The following is a 14,181-nucleotide window of genomic DNA, read 5'->3' as shown; positions in this document are numbered from 1 at the left end:
CAGGAAACACAATTATGATATTTTTTTCACTAATTGGTGTTTTGACCAATCAGATCAGCTCTAAAAAAAAATCTAACGTGAAGAAATCTGTGATTGGTCAAAAGACCAATTAGTGGAAAAAATATCAGTATTGGGCTGCTTGTCTAAACGCAGCCTCTCTCTCTGAGTAATTACCACTCAGCTGTTCTAAAGAACAACCAATGGCAGTCTTCCAATGACTGAGTTCATATTTGGAATAGTGATTGTTGGGCCGGACTGCCACCCTCTCGGGGCATTGGAGAATGCAACCAACCAGGAAAAACAGGTATGGCAAGGCTTCTCAGAGGTAATGGGAAACCTCTGAATATTTCTCAATGAAGGAAGAGAACACTTATTTTTAGAGGGGAGGGGTATTAATAATAGTAGCTGTGAGCAATAAGGTGTACCAAGGTGTAGCAATGGATAACATGCAACCGGTCTCTTCTCTTCAGCCCCAAACCTACCATATCTGGTGAGGTATCCATCTCCTGGGCAGACGTGTCGTCTTGGTCATATGGATTTCAGCAATCTCCTCTCACCTTTTCTGTAACAAAATAATGCACATAAACAAATTCTGGTTTACTATGTGTTACATATGTATTTAGAACACCGTGCATTGTATCTGGGAGCCTTTAGATTGAGGAAATATAATTTTCACAGAATACAACAGGTGTTGCTGTCTCTGCCTGGCCGGTTCCCCTCTTTCCACTGGGATTCTCTGCCTCTAACCCTATTACAGGGGCTGAGTCACTGGCTTACTGGGGCTCTTTCATACTGTCCCTGGGAGGGGTGTGTCACCTGAGTGGGTTGAGTCACAGATGTGATCTTCCTGTCTGGGTTGGCGCCCCCCCCATTGGGTTGTGCCGTGGCGGAGATCTTTGTGGGCTATACTCGGCCTTGTCTCAGGATGGTAAGTTGGTGGTTGAAGATATCCCTCTAGTGGTGTGGGGGCTGTGCTTTGGCAAAGTGGGTGGGGTTATATCCTTCCTGTTTGGCCCTGTCCGGGGGTGTCCTCGGATGGGGCCACAGTGTCTCCTGACCCCTCCTGTCTCAGCCTCCAGTATTTATGCTGCAGTAGTTTGTGTCGGGGGGCTAGGGTCATTTTTTTTATATCTGGAGTACTTCTCCTGTCCTATTTGGTGTCCTGTGTGAATTTAAACGTGCTCTCTCTAGTTCTCTCTTTCTCTCTTTCTTTCTCTCTCTCGGAGGACCTGAGCCCTAGGACCATGCCTCAGGACTACCTGACATGATGACTCCTTGCTGTCCCCAGTCCACCTGGCCGTGCTGCTGCTCCAGTTTCAACTGTTCTGCCTTATTATTATTGGACCATGCTGGTCATTTATGAACATTTGAACATATTGGCCATGTTGTTATAATCTCCACCCAGCACAGCCAGAAGAGGACTGGCCACCTCTCATAGCCTGGTTCCTCTCTAGGTTTCTTCCTAGGTTTTGGCCTTTCTAGGGAGTTTTTCCTAGCCCCTGTGCTTCTACACCTGCATTGCTTGCTGTTTGGGGTTTTAGGCTGGGTTTCTGTACAGCACTTTGAGATATCAGCTGATGTACGAAGGGCTATATAAATACATTTGATTTGTGTTGTATATATTTTTTACCTTACAGTGAAATGCTTACTTACAATGTGTCAATGAGTCGATGTGTGGGGGTACAGTTTAGTTGAGGTAATATGTACATGTAGGTAGGGGAAATGTGACTATGCACAGATGATAAACAATGACTAGCAGAAGTGTAAAAAAAAAAAAGGGGGGTGGGGGGGGTCATTTGATGAAATGTTGGCTTGGGGTAGAAGCTGTTAAGGAGCCTTTTGGACCTAGACTTGGCGCTCTGGTACAGCTTTCTGTGCAATAGCAGAGAGAACAGTCTATGACTAGGGTGGCTATATACAAATTTAACACTTTAGGGTTGCCATTCCAACATGAAGTCCCCCTTTATCTAGTCAAAAGGAAACCATTGTTTCCACACCAAACATCGAAAACAAATCTCTGTAGAAAGTTTTTGAGCAAGCTTGTATAATCACACAGAGGGTACCAGAGACAGACAGGCCTGTACCAAAACAGACAGTAGGGAGCAGAAAATAAAGTGTTGCCTTGTGTTGGATTACATACTGCAGCTGCCTCGCGTTCTTCCAGTAGTTTAATACACATGGGCATGTAATGAATGGGGGCCGCTGTGTTACTGTATGTTACTGTAGGCATCTAGCTCCTATAACCCCACTACAGGCTGATCTGAGGGCTCCACTGCGAGACATAGCAATCATAATTCTTCCCCATCATAAAGAGGACTTGTTGGGGATCCGTGTGGTCTGTCTGTCTCTTACAATACCCTGCCTTCAGGGCCTACCCATGGCCAATGCCAGCCAGACCACGTTGTGTTCTTTGGCTTGGCAGTGTCTCTGAAACACAGACTGTTCACTCTCCTTGGAGTGGCTCAGAGGAACTTTATTGAAGATGTAGATAAATAGGTTCAAGAAGGTTAAACTTTTTAATGGTAATAATGCCAGGGATGAAGAATATCCTCATTGCCGTGTCCCCAATTATTTTCCGATGCAAAATGTTTAGAAATATACAGAATTGTACTTTTGTTGTTAGCTCCAGACCAACAAGGATTTAAACTATATGCTGAATTATGAAATCCTTTGACTTTTAAGTAGATTTCCCAGAATGCTTACAGACATGGTTACCATGTTTTCTTTGAGTGCTTCTGCTTCAGACAGCATGCTAGTTATTATTGTGCCAACATGACTACTGAAATCACCATATGTAATTCTAACTTGCAAGGAGAACTGCAGGTGGCTTTACAGTGACTTAGCCAAAGCATTAACCAAACAGAGGTGTGTGTCTACTTTGAATATCAGTTTTTATGTTACAGTTGGAGCACAAGTGGCAAATCACAAGGCTCATATAAGATTTTCAGGAAGTCACAGCTCTGAATGTGACCGATGAAAATTACTATTGTACTTTCAAGATTAACCCAGTTTGAGGCACTTGATCACTGTTTGTATACAATGTACCCATAGAATATAAAATGTTTCATACAAACGCATAGGCCCTATACTGATTTTGTGTGTTGGATTGGAAGTGTCAGCTAATTGACCATAACGCTATCAAAAACCAACTTCCTTATCATTAACATTTCTCCCAAATATTCTCCTCATATAGGTAAAGCTTATGTAACAGAGTGTGGAGGAGATGATGAATAAACAGGGTTGAAAAGCAGAAGTCCTGTTGTGTGTGTGCACTGCACTCTGTTATGGTGCTCTAGCTAGCTGTGCTCTAGTATGTTTGTTCCAGTGAAAGAAGGGCCATGTTCAGCCCAGACTGGGCCCCCATAATGCTGCAAACACCATGGATTTGGAGCTGTCCTTTGTTGTCCCGGCATGCTGACATCACATACTGCTGATGGGCCGAAATCTTTCTCCAGCACCAGCACTTTTGAAACAAAACTGCCATGACACTGATGAACAATGCCAACTTGCCAAAAAATCCCTCATTAAATCACACACACTGGCACCCAGTCACCTACACACATGCACGCGTGCGCATACTCACACACACACACACACACACTACGCCCAATAAATCCAAAAGGTAATCAGAAATATATTGCTGCTGCCACAAAAAAAATGGTTCATTAAGCCTCTACAAGTGGATCTGGTACTACTCTGTTGTCGCTGATGCCAACTCTGTTTCTGCACACTACCCTGCCCTTCACCAAACATCAGCAGGAAGAAGATTTTTCACATTTGAACAAACAAACACTGAAGCATTACTACAAACAATGTCTAGTGGCAGATATTATGTTGAAGACATAAATGCTTTGTATGCTTGTGGCCATATTGGTATATGAATGTAATAGTAGAGAGAAAATGGTAGGTTAGCCATTTGCATGGAGTTAAAAGACACAGGGAATGTAAGGATAGCTCTGTGCTTACCATTCAGTGTTTACAGAAACATTTGCATAGGAACACACATGACATAGTTCTCTTGAAGGGAGGATTGATTAGATATGAGGCTAAATAAAGCAAGAGAGATTCTCCCTCTCGGCCCGAGTTCAAGTTTACACCTATTGCTGAAACCATTCCGTTTGAAAAGAATAGTGAAACACATCCATTGTGCTAACACAGGATCACTCCATGAATGTCATCTCCAAATAACAGAGCGAGCATTTTTCCAGTTATACGAATGGCATGCACCTTGCAGCACTCTCTTCCCTATGGGTACAGGAAAACTGCTTGGATGATACAAGCTCTCAGAAGCATCACATAGGTCCCACTCAAACACAATCAAATACAATCAATCACAATAGCATCCTCAAGCACTCAGACTAGTGTCGTCCCTCTTTCTATCTCTCTCTCACTCGCACTCATACACACACACTCGCGCGCGCGCACACACACAGAACACCCTCTAGAGAGTAGCAGTCTGTTTAACGTGACAAATAGCATCATTTGGGAGCCCATGGGGCATATCCAGGACCAAAGAGACAGCAGATTGAAATATCCTGTGAAGAGCTGCCCTTCATTCACACATGCTCCTGTGGGACTCGCCATGACAATTTCAAAATCACTGATAAAGTTGACACATATTTACAGGGCCATGAGCACCTTCACCCATCACCCAGGGAGGTAAGCCATATCCTCCATCCACATGGGATGACATGTAAGCAAGCTAAACTATGTCATGGAAAAGCAATGGTTTCAAAGTCATAAGCATACGTGACCATTCTAAAAACATTAAGTATTAGCAAAGGTTGGATATCTGTATTTCACTAACTTATGTAAACTTTAGTTATCATCAAATATAGACATGTATTAATGTAATTGATCTACTAGAAAACTCAATATGAAAACTTTTTTTTTTGGGGGGGGGGGGGGGGGGGGGGGGGTATTTTTGTGGTTTATTATTTTTATGTTTTTTTTATCATGTGAAGTGGAAAATGGGGAATTTCAGAACTGCATGAACACCATGATAACTCTCAATCAAACATCACTACTAAAAAATACTGTAAATCCTCTCAGTAGATCGGTGAACTCCAGTGACATGTAATGCAACAAACCGACACAATCTTGAGCTGATTAAATAGAACAGCCACACACACACACACACACCAACTCTCTCCTAACTGCTGTACTGAAATCTGTGGAGATCTGTCAGTGCCAACTAAATTCTCACCCAGGTTGTCAACCATGCCTCTGCTAGACAGGGTCACAGGGTTAAAATCGATTTCACAGGCCACCTGGAGAGCCTAGGCTGCAAACTGACTCAAAAAATGTATATCAGACTTGCTTACCACCCAGGGCTAGGCCAGGGCAAACACGCCCACTAAAAAGTCCCCAGCCCAACAGAAGTTGGCACAGGCAGAGGCTGGAGCTGTTGACCCTGCAAGCTGACCTCCTCAAACTTCAACTGAATTGTTCTGGCAGTTTCCACGGTGACGAGGCACTCCAAGCTTTATCCTACTTACTGAAACAAGAGGGACTGTAATCTACTGGGCAAAAGAGTTGCATCTCCTTATTTTCAATGAATGTCCTTTTTATACGGTACCTTTTGCAGTTTATTTTGTTATTAGGTTGGATTTCTTCTACTGTGTTATATTGACAATAATGTATTATTTACCAGATTATAATTTATATATTTATAATAATTATAAAAGCCTTGTAATAATGGCTGTTGTTGTGGAGGAGTAGGCAGTTTTTGTGCTTTTTCTTGTAGTGTCAATGTGGTCAAGTCCCTCTCTGCCTCCCCTCCCCATGTATGAATAACTGTTATTAAATTCCATTGCGGCCTTTCAATTTGTACTGTCTAAATGTCAATAAATGTAGGCTGAATAAAAAGCTATCTGAGTCAACCAACTCTTTGTGTTTAGTGATTGTTCCTGTCCAAGATTCCAAGCACAATTTCCACTCACACTACTTCAATGAACTGGGGTATCAAAAGGGGAATTTACAAATACAGATTTATGCAATCACACTAATCTGAAAGAACATCAATGTTGCTCTCTTATTAAAACCACCATTTCATATAATTTCCACTTATGTAGACTTATTCCACCTGTGTGCTACTTTTGGACAACAATGTTTGAGATCAATTAATTTTAAAAGTATTGTTTTGTATGAGGAGTTTTCAATTCATGAGTTAAAGTTAAATTAACTTTCTGAATTGAAAACTGAATTGACCCCAACCCTGATAGACAATACTCTATTTCCAAATGTTGTGTGTGTATTTTTTATGAGACCTTCTAGAAAGCTAGGACTGAACTGGTTTATTATTGAGCAGCCCTCTCAAACTTTTTACTCGGAATTTCAGAATTAAAAGTGGGTTGATACTTTACTGTATCCCACTGAATGCAACAGAAATCGCCCAAGGGTCATCCTTTGAGCTGCTTCTTACACGGGCCTAGAGTTCAAGACAATCAGAAATGTTGTACTGAAAGATAGGCTTAGTCCTAAACAATATGACTATCAATCAAAAACTGCACTTTTCAAATGTTACCTTTTCCATTCCTTGTAACCAAGTTATGATTCCATCGATTGATCCATTTAATTAATTTTCCCTTTCTCCTCTCGCCCGGGGCAACTTTGTGATGGAGTGATGTTCTGATTGCGGGTTTGGATGCACGCGCAGTAGAAGGTACTCATGGTTTAGATGTCCCGCTTATCGTCAAGCAAAACGTCACATAATCAATAAGAGCGTTCCAGCTGTCTGGGATCTTCATCTCTTCTTGAAGTCGTAACTTGGTCTGACACCCTGCCAACTGTGTGGCCTCGCTTCATTTGGCCATACACTTCATCAGTTAAGCAATGAGCCATGGAAATATAGGGCATTACTTCCCTATGTAGACCTACAACTATGGAAGGTTATACAAAATAGGGCCTTGAACAACAACAACAAATGTTTACGGTGGCCCTCTCTCTCTGAAAAACGTATCTTGAAGCAGACGATATGTTTTTACTTGTGTTAGGCTAGGCTACATAACTCGTTTCACTGCGTTATGCTAATGGTTGGGGCCTATAGCGCAGAGACAGTGAAATCTCATCCAGGCACTTTTCTGAGGGAGATGTCATTTCGCAGGGAGGACACAATGACGAGCTCGGGAGTGACAGAGCTCTGATCTCCGCGATAGGGAGATAGCCACCTGATTTAAAATGGTTCGCTTGTTCCCCTTAGTCACTCGATCAGCGTGTGAACTCTTCTTATTTACAATCAAATGCAGTTCAGAACAGCATACCTCCTACCCCCTCTGTCTCTTTGCCCTATATTTAACTAAACCCTGCAACAGGTGCAGCTCCCAAAACCCAATAGTGTAGACCTTTATAACAAATGAATTAATAGGGCATCATTATTATTCACTGTCTTATGAGTAAAACGTAATGTTGTGTTTGCAACAGTGGACGTTTAAGAAACGAAAAAAAATACATTATGAGAAATATATGAATAGCCTAATGTTTCCCAGAAGTGAGTGTCATCCTCTCCCAATCAGGGCGCTGTTTACCCCATGCAGACAGACTCTTGTCGCATCTGAGTCATGCCTCATTATCAGTCACAGAAAAACGCCTTGGAGGTCTCTAGAGACTTTTTTTAATAGACCCACTTTTCCATTCCAGAACGGTTTCGGCAGAACGGCATGAGAGAGACCATACAAAAACGGAGAGCCACAGAGCAGTTTTGAGTATTATAATTAGGGTGATGCAATCCATGGAAATGTATGGATTCAACATAATCGACTTTCCAGTACTGGTGGTAGTGATAGAATAGGCAAGCAGTTGGAGGACATAATTTACTGTTGGAGGGAAGTCATCCGTAATTTAGTATATTTAAACACAACCATTTTGAAGTTATAGAGGATATTTTTTCGATTGTGTCATACACTCACATAATCTCACACTGGGAGGAATAATTATGCTGTTGTTTATTATTAAGACCAATAAAATGTCATTTTTTATGTCAGAGCAGGCCTACTTATTTTAGTTTTATCTAACACATGTATGTCTCTAACTCTACTGAATAGGCTAGGCCTACTTAAATCATGGTATCCAATATCGGTATCCAATATTCTCGTTTTCCTATAGGGAAAATGTGTGCGTTTTTTAAATATGTAGATATGTGATCATTTTAGTTGTTTTGTCAACAAACTCACGTGCTCAAGGCGAGTAGTTCTCCAACTTCCATTGAAATGACTCGGGCATCATGTCTAGAGAAATATAAAGGGCCGTTGTGGGGCCCTTTCAGTGCTCAGACAAACTTTGTATACCCTTTATTCTAAAGCATACACAAAATGAGCCGCTAGCAAACGAGCTGTGTCGTAGATGTATTTCCAGAAACAATGTCGATCTGACACAGGGATAAACAACACATTGATGAAGTTGGACAAGGCTAAACTTTTCTAGGCCTACAGTGCAAACTGTTTGCCTAGCTACATGTCTGTATGCATATATTGAATGATTGAAATACTGTATCTAATGATTCTACTTTTTAAAAATTTCTTACTGATTTGTCTAGAATCCCGAAACGGTCTTTCCCAGGTGTTTATAATGTGATCGTTGATCAATATGAGGTGCATGAAGCCTGAAATCGTGAAGGAATTAAGTAAACAATGAGACCTGCTGTTGGGGAAGTCAGTGCATTGTTGTCGACAGAGGGTTATATAATACAATTGCCACTACTGGGAAATGACAAAGAAGTTCCCGTTTCGTCTGCTAAATATTTACCCAAAAGTGTCGAATGTCATATATAGGCCTACAATGTAACATATATGATTGTAGAAAGATTTGGAATAAACATAACACTTTTCACAAAATAAAACTAAATGTTACGTTTTTTATTGTATGATTGTGTAAGACATGTTATGACATTTTATATTTTATATGAATAGGTTTATTGTTCATTAGTTGGTAGTCCTGTCATATAACTTTTTTAGTCTAGTAGGCCTAACGAACTTTGTTTGAGTCAGATGCAACATTCAGGCCCTCGGTGTCTCTGACAAAACTAAATAAGTTAACAGGTTTGTCATATTTGTCACCATTTGAGGCTCGTTGGCTAAACCTGTGCTTAAAAGGGGCTAAATTCAAGATATTAGGGGTAAGAAAGTAATAAATCGCCCCCCCCCCCCCCCCCCCCCCATACACACACACAAACACACACACACACACACACACAATTCTTAGAAAGTGGTATGTCGAAAAATAACTTACAAATGAAAAGTGAACAAACTACTTTTTTTGTTGTAAGATTTAATCATGCATATTGTTCAGCTATGTTATTTATTAGGTTTGGTTAAAGGTCTGAAGGCAAGTATCAACACAGCAGCACAACTATTAAAAGCTGTCTGAAACAGACGTTCTGCTCACCACCCCGCGCACTCAGCTCCTCGCCTAGTTTTTATCCCAGGCTGTCAGTGGTCCATAAAGCTCGAGCTTGATCTGCATCTTACTGCACACCCCTGCTGGCTGCACCGCTGCATCAAAACATATATTGTTTTAGGCATAGGGTGAACAGTCCAATAACTGGAAACGCAGAAACACTTGTCCGACCAAAGTTGCGCATGAATAAACTTTGTTTCCGCACAATAACATCCTAACCAATAAAGTTCTACGCTTTCACTTTTCGACACGATTAAAATGTATTCAGCCTATCGTGTAGTATTCCGTCATCACCGCTTGCCTGTCAGACTGCTGTATACATGTGTCGGTAAAGACCAGTAGCCAGACAGATGCAATGTCCCTGAAATGAAAGTATTCCAAGTCCGCTCAGCCTTATTTCCCTTTACACAATGACAATGTTGACAATCAAGATATATATATTTTTTACTTTAGCTATAGGCAACCGTTTAAAGTTTTCGTTTAGACTCTTTGAATGGGAAGGAGACAGTGGGCAGGCAGTACAGTGCAAATAATGTTAATGTTTCCCTTCCTAGAATAAAGGAATTCGAGTCACAAATGGTGAAAGCTAGAACGGACAGTGGACGTGTCGTCTGCTCTATGTTCAATATCTTTGCTGTTCACTTGTAGTGGCCATGCAGCTATTGAAATCTCCACAATTAGATGTGCATTGTTCCCTTCCCAACAACACTGCACAGAGAAAAGGTATTCACTGTCAGAGCCAATCCAGCGAAGCGTTTGACGTTATTAAAAAATAAAGAGATGGTGATTTATATTGTTGTTCAGTAAAAGGGCCAATTATCAGCTTATATCCCGTCATTGCAAGTGTATTAACTTAGTTAGTTATAAAACAACGTACATTTATGTTTGAGATGCCACTTCTAGCATGTCCCTCTCTACAAACCGGCCCCATAAATGGTTTGTAAACGATGATAAGCGGTGACATGCTTCATCATAAAAAGCATAATCTTCCAATATTATAGCAGTTAGTTTTTTTTTTACTGCATCCCATCATTGGAAGAGCATTCAATGTGCTGTTAATAACCTGACTGGTGCAGATATGTTCAAAGCAATCAGCAACAAATACTCTCAACTTCTCCCTCAAAAGTGTTAGTTTGATATTTTTTATATTAAAACACAAAACAACTGGAGTCACTGAAATAGTGAAACTTGAGAGACCAACTGTTGTATCTTATCAGAGCTACGTACCGCGGTTTGGTTAGAATTATAGGCAAGTGCCAGCGGCCTCCATAGCAACTTGAGTACAGTGGTATATTGTATTTACTAGCACACTGGTAGGCTACTAATCCATTGAACTGTCGTCCCTGTTCTAATCCCGTCTCTCATAGAAACCAGAATATGTAATGAGTTTAGGGCCGCTGTTTTACAATTTAAAATCCACCATCAATCAAATTAGGGTGTGTCCACAATCGAAAACAACTAAATGTCCATGGTGATGATTATGAAAAAGAAGGTTCTACATTCTACTATTACTAACATCACACTGGGCACAGACATCAATTCAACGTCTAGTTTTGATTTACATTTGGTTGAGTTGTTAACTAATGTGAATTCAACGTGAAATCAACAAAAAATGTCACCATGTAATTGGATTTTGGTTCAAAGTTGGCTGAAAAGAAGACGAAATTCCGTTACATTGATTACTTTTTTCGAATCCAAATCAGTGTCTACGTCAATTCAACGTCATCACATTTAATATTTTTGTGGTTGACGTGGAAACAACGTTGATTCAACCAGTTTTTGACCAGTGGGATAAGATCACACCACATCAATCAAACGGAAATAACTTGAAGAATGTTTTCAAATAATGTATGATGTTCTCAAAGCACACATTTGCATATGGCTATGAACCTTTCATTATCAAACATGAGTGATAAAAACAGAAAAAGTGATCATTAACAATCTTGAGAATCATTCGGTCCCGCGCTTGTGTAGGCTATGTCGGTATATCTGCTGGCGAGCTGGTAAAGCCTGCACTGCTCTGAGAATGTATGAGAGGCGCAGAGATGATGGCATGCTGGCTGACAGTGTGTGGTCTATTGAACAGAATGCGCATTTTGGCCGCGCAGAGAGACCCCCATCCCCCTGCTTCCCTGCACCTGCACTGGATCAGGGAGCGACTGCCATTCACCCCACGAGAGACTTAAAATAGATGGCATATCTGACAGATTTCAATTCAACGAATCTCACAATGCTGCATCCCCCCACAGAAAGCCGTCCACTACAACCCCCAACTCCTCAAACTACAGCAGAGAAAGCGAGAAAAGTAATTACTATAGAGAAAAGTAGTTTTCTTTACAGTGTAGCTATTAGTTAGAACCTTATCAATGGATAGTCCCAATGATGTGCGTAACGAGACATAATATTTTCCAGCAGAAATAGCCTAATCAATTCGTAAAAATATCAACAACAATACAACATCAACAATACTAATAAGTAATCAAATATAATCTTTCAAAATCTATTATGCCACCAATAGAAATGAAGGTGTAGGCAAATAGTAATACGCGTAGGCCTTTTCTTGTTGTCTATGCAATTACTTTAATCCAGATGTTTTATTCAATACATAATATGTTATAAGAACACACTCTCGCACGTGGTATGTCCAATAAAATATTACCCAAAGGAGAAAATGAAATACTCTATTTACCAATCTAGTACATGTGACGTCATTACTCCGTACTATCAATAGGCTAAATCTGGTGACTGATTAGGGGTTGGATTAGAAGCCTAGTTGGCGACCATTACTTGTGCGCATATTCCACAACCTCTGGATCAGAGAACACTATGGGACACATCTCTCACGTTTGTATATAATTTATCAGACGATACACCTTTTATTAACTACAAAAGTTGTATAGCCCTACAAATATAACATAGCCTATATCGTATTAAATATGGAGGTCTCTTGCCGTAGGCTATATCTTCCTACCCATATGAATGAGATCTGGACACTAGAGATTAACATGTGTTTATACACGTTGGGCCCTCATATGTTATGATAATTACTATCCAGGAAGAGCGTGTCATTTCACAAAGATATCAAAAGATAATATCTGAGGGGTTTTACTATGAACAAAACATAGCGCGCTTACCACCTGTTGCTGTCCAAATAGCTGCGGCAGACTGGGCGGACGGCCGTAGAGCAAAACCAGGCCTTTTGGAACCATTGGGTCCTCTTCTTATACAGTGCTGTTATCCTAAATCACACAAAACGATGTATTTAGTTGTCAATGTTTTACGAGTGCCTATATCCAAGCATATGGGGGCCTACGTCCAAGAATTCAAACATGAGAGGATTGAACACCAGCCATTAGGCGCTTTGAGATTAAATCACGCAATTGAAAATAATTTTAAACACTCCTCTTTTATACTTTCTTCCTACTGTGGTGAGCCAACAGGGGGATTCCTTGACTGATTACTGCTCCTCCAGGGAATAGAAAAAGCATTATATCCCTTATTCAACGTGTAGAAGACGAGAGTCTCTCAATGGAAGTCCAACACAAAAGTCTCAAGTTCAATAGGTCCAGTAGCCTAATATAGTTCATGCCCTGTACCTTATCACAACTACAGGGAATATAGTCGACACCTCTCTACAAAAAAACGTGCTCCGTTGATATTTTCATGCATGTTTTTCACTTACGTGTTTGCAATAGACTTTAAAGGTAAAATGCATATATGCTATCAAATGTTTATTTTCTCCCATTCCCCCCCAAAACACTAATGAAACTACAGCTAAACGCTCATACTTCAATATTTCACATATGATGACATGGGCCAATCCTGCTTCCATTAAATTAAAATAAAAGCCCTTACACACTCGACCTTTAAAAATCCTAGTTTATGAAACATGTTCAGCTATTACAACCAATTCTACTGCTTGTATAAATAATTAATTGAACCACTGCTCCCTGACCCCTTGAAAGTCCGGTAGGGACACGTTTGTCGAATAATACTTTGAAATGAGCCCTCGTCAAATATTCATTTAGCGGTTAATGTGAGCTCCTCTCCCCTGAGACCTAGTGTAATAGAAGCTTCCCAGCCTTGGCAAGCAACAGTGCAAATCTACCTCTACAGTTCAGGAAAAAATAATTGTTTAACACCCACAGATTTAAAACGTTGTTATATTCAACGCATAACCTCATCTAGGGCTTTTTGTTTTGAAACAACAGATGACAGTGCGAACACTTCAGGAAGGATTTTTTAAAGATTTGCCCATCGACCCATGGACATGAACTGTGTGAACCGTGGTTATCTTAAAAATCTAAATTTGAATAAACAGTGAATTCAATGGCCACTCGAAAATGGAGCTACAGTATTTAGGCCTCTGAGTGAAAATTATTTGAGCTGTTGGGTCTTTTGATTCTTTGCAAAAATACTTTCCATTTGATTTAATCATTAAACAGGCTACATTTAGTGTAAGACGGTCGAACAATTTGATACTAAACGAATAATCAAATTAATATGGAGCGACATGAAAAATGCTGTTGATGTGGTGCATGCATGCTTTCAAGACAAGTAGCCCTATAGGCGTTTAACAATATGCCTATTTCTAATATAACATATTTGTTTCGTTGTTGCTCAGTGGGTGTATTTATATTCACATATCAAGAGCCTTTAATGTTATTACATTTTAAATGATCGATACTACAAAACTTTAAAATCCAGGCGCTCAAATGGACTGTCTCAACGTTAATGTTGTCACATTCAAACTTTGTTTTCTGATCCATGAGCGGTAAACTTATTTCA

The 14,181-nt window shown here is 40.3% G+C and overlaps 1 long non-coding RNA gene across 8 annotated transcripts in view; it reads right to left on the bottom strand.

Moving 5' to 3' along the window:
• Window positions 1–14,181, bottom strand: part of LOC110524410 — a 132,116-nt gene that overhangs the window by 10,345 nt on the left and 107,590 nt on the right. For all 8 annotated transcript variants that reach the window (XR_002473585.2, XR_005051837.1, XR_005051836.1 and 5 more), the window contains 2 exons: window positions 12,528–12,632; window positions 483–562 (listed from right to left, as the gene is read on the bottom strand). This is a non-coding gene — a long non-coding RNA (uncharacterized LOC110524410). The remainder of the gene's footprint in view (window positions 1–482; window positions 563–12,527; window positions 12,633–14,181) is intronic.

This window comes from Oncorhynchus mykiss, chromosome 5 (genome assembly GCF_013265735.2).
Source record: "Oncorhynchus mykiss isolate Arlee chromosome 5, USDA_OmykA_1.1, whole genome shotgun sequence".
Lineage (NCBI taxonomy): Eukaryota > Metazoa > Chordata > Actinopteri > Salmoniformes > Salmonidae > Oncorhynchus > Oncorhynchus mykiss.
This window is presented reverse-complemented; position numbering and strand designations above follow the sequence as displayed.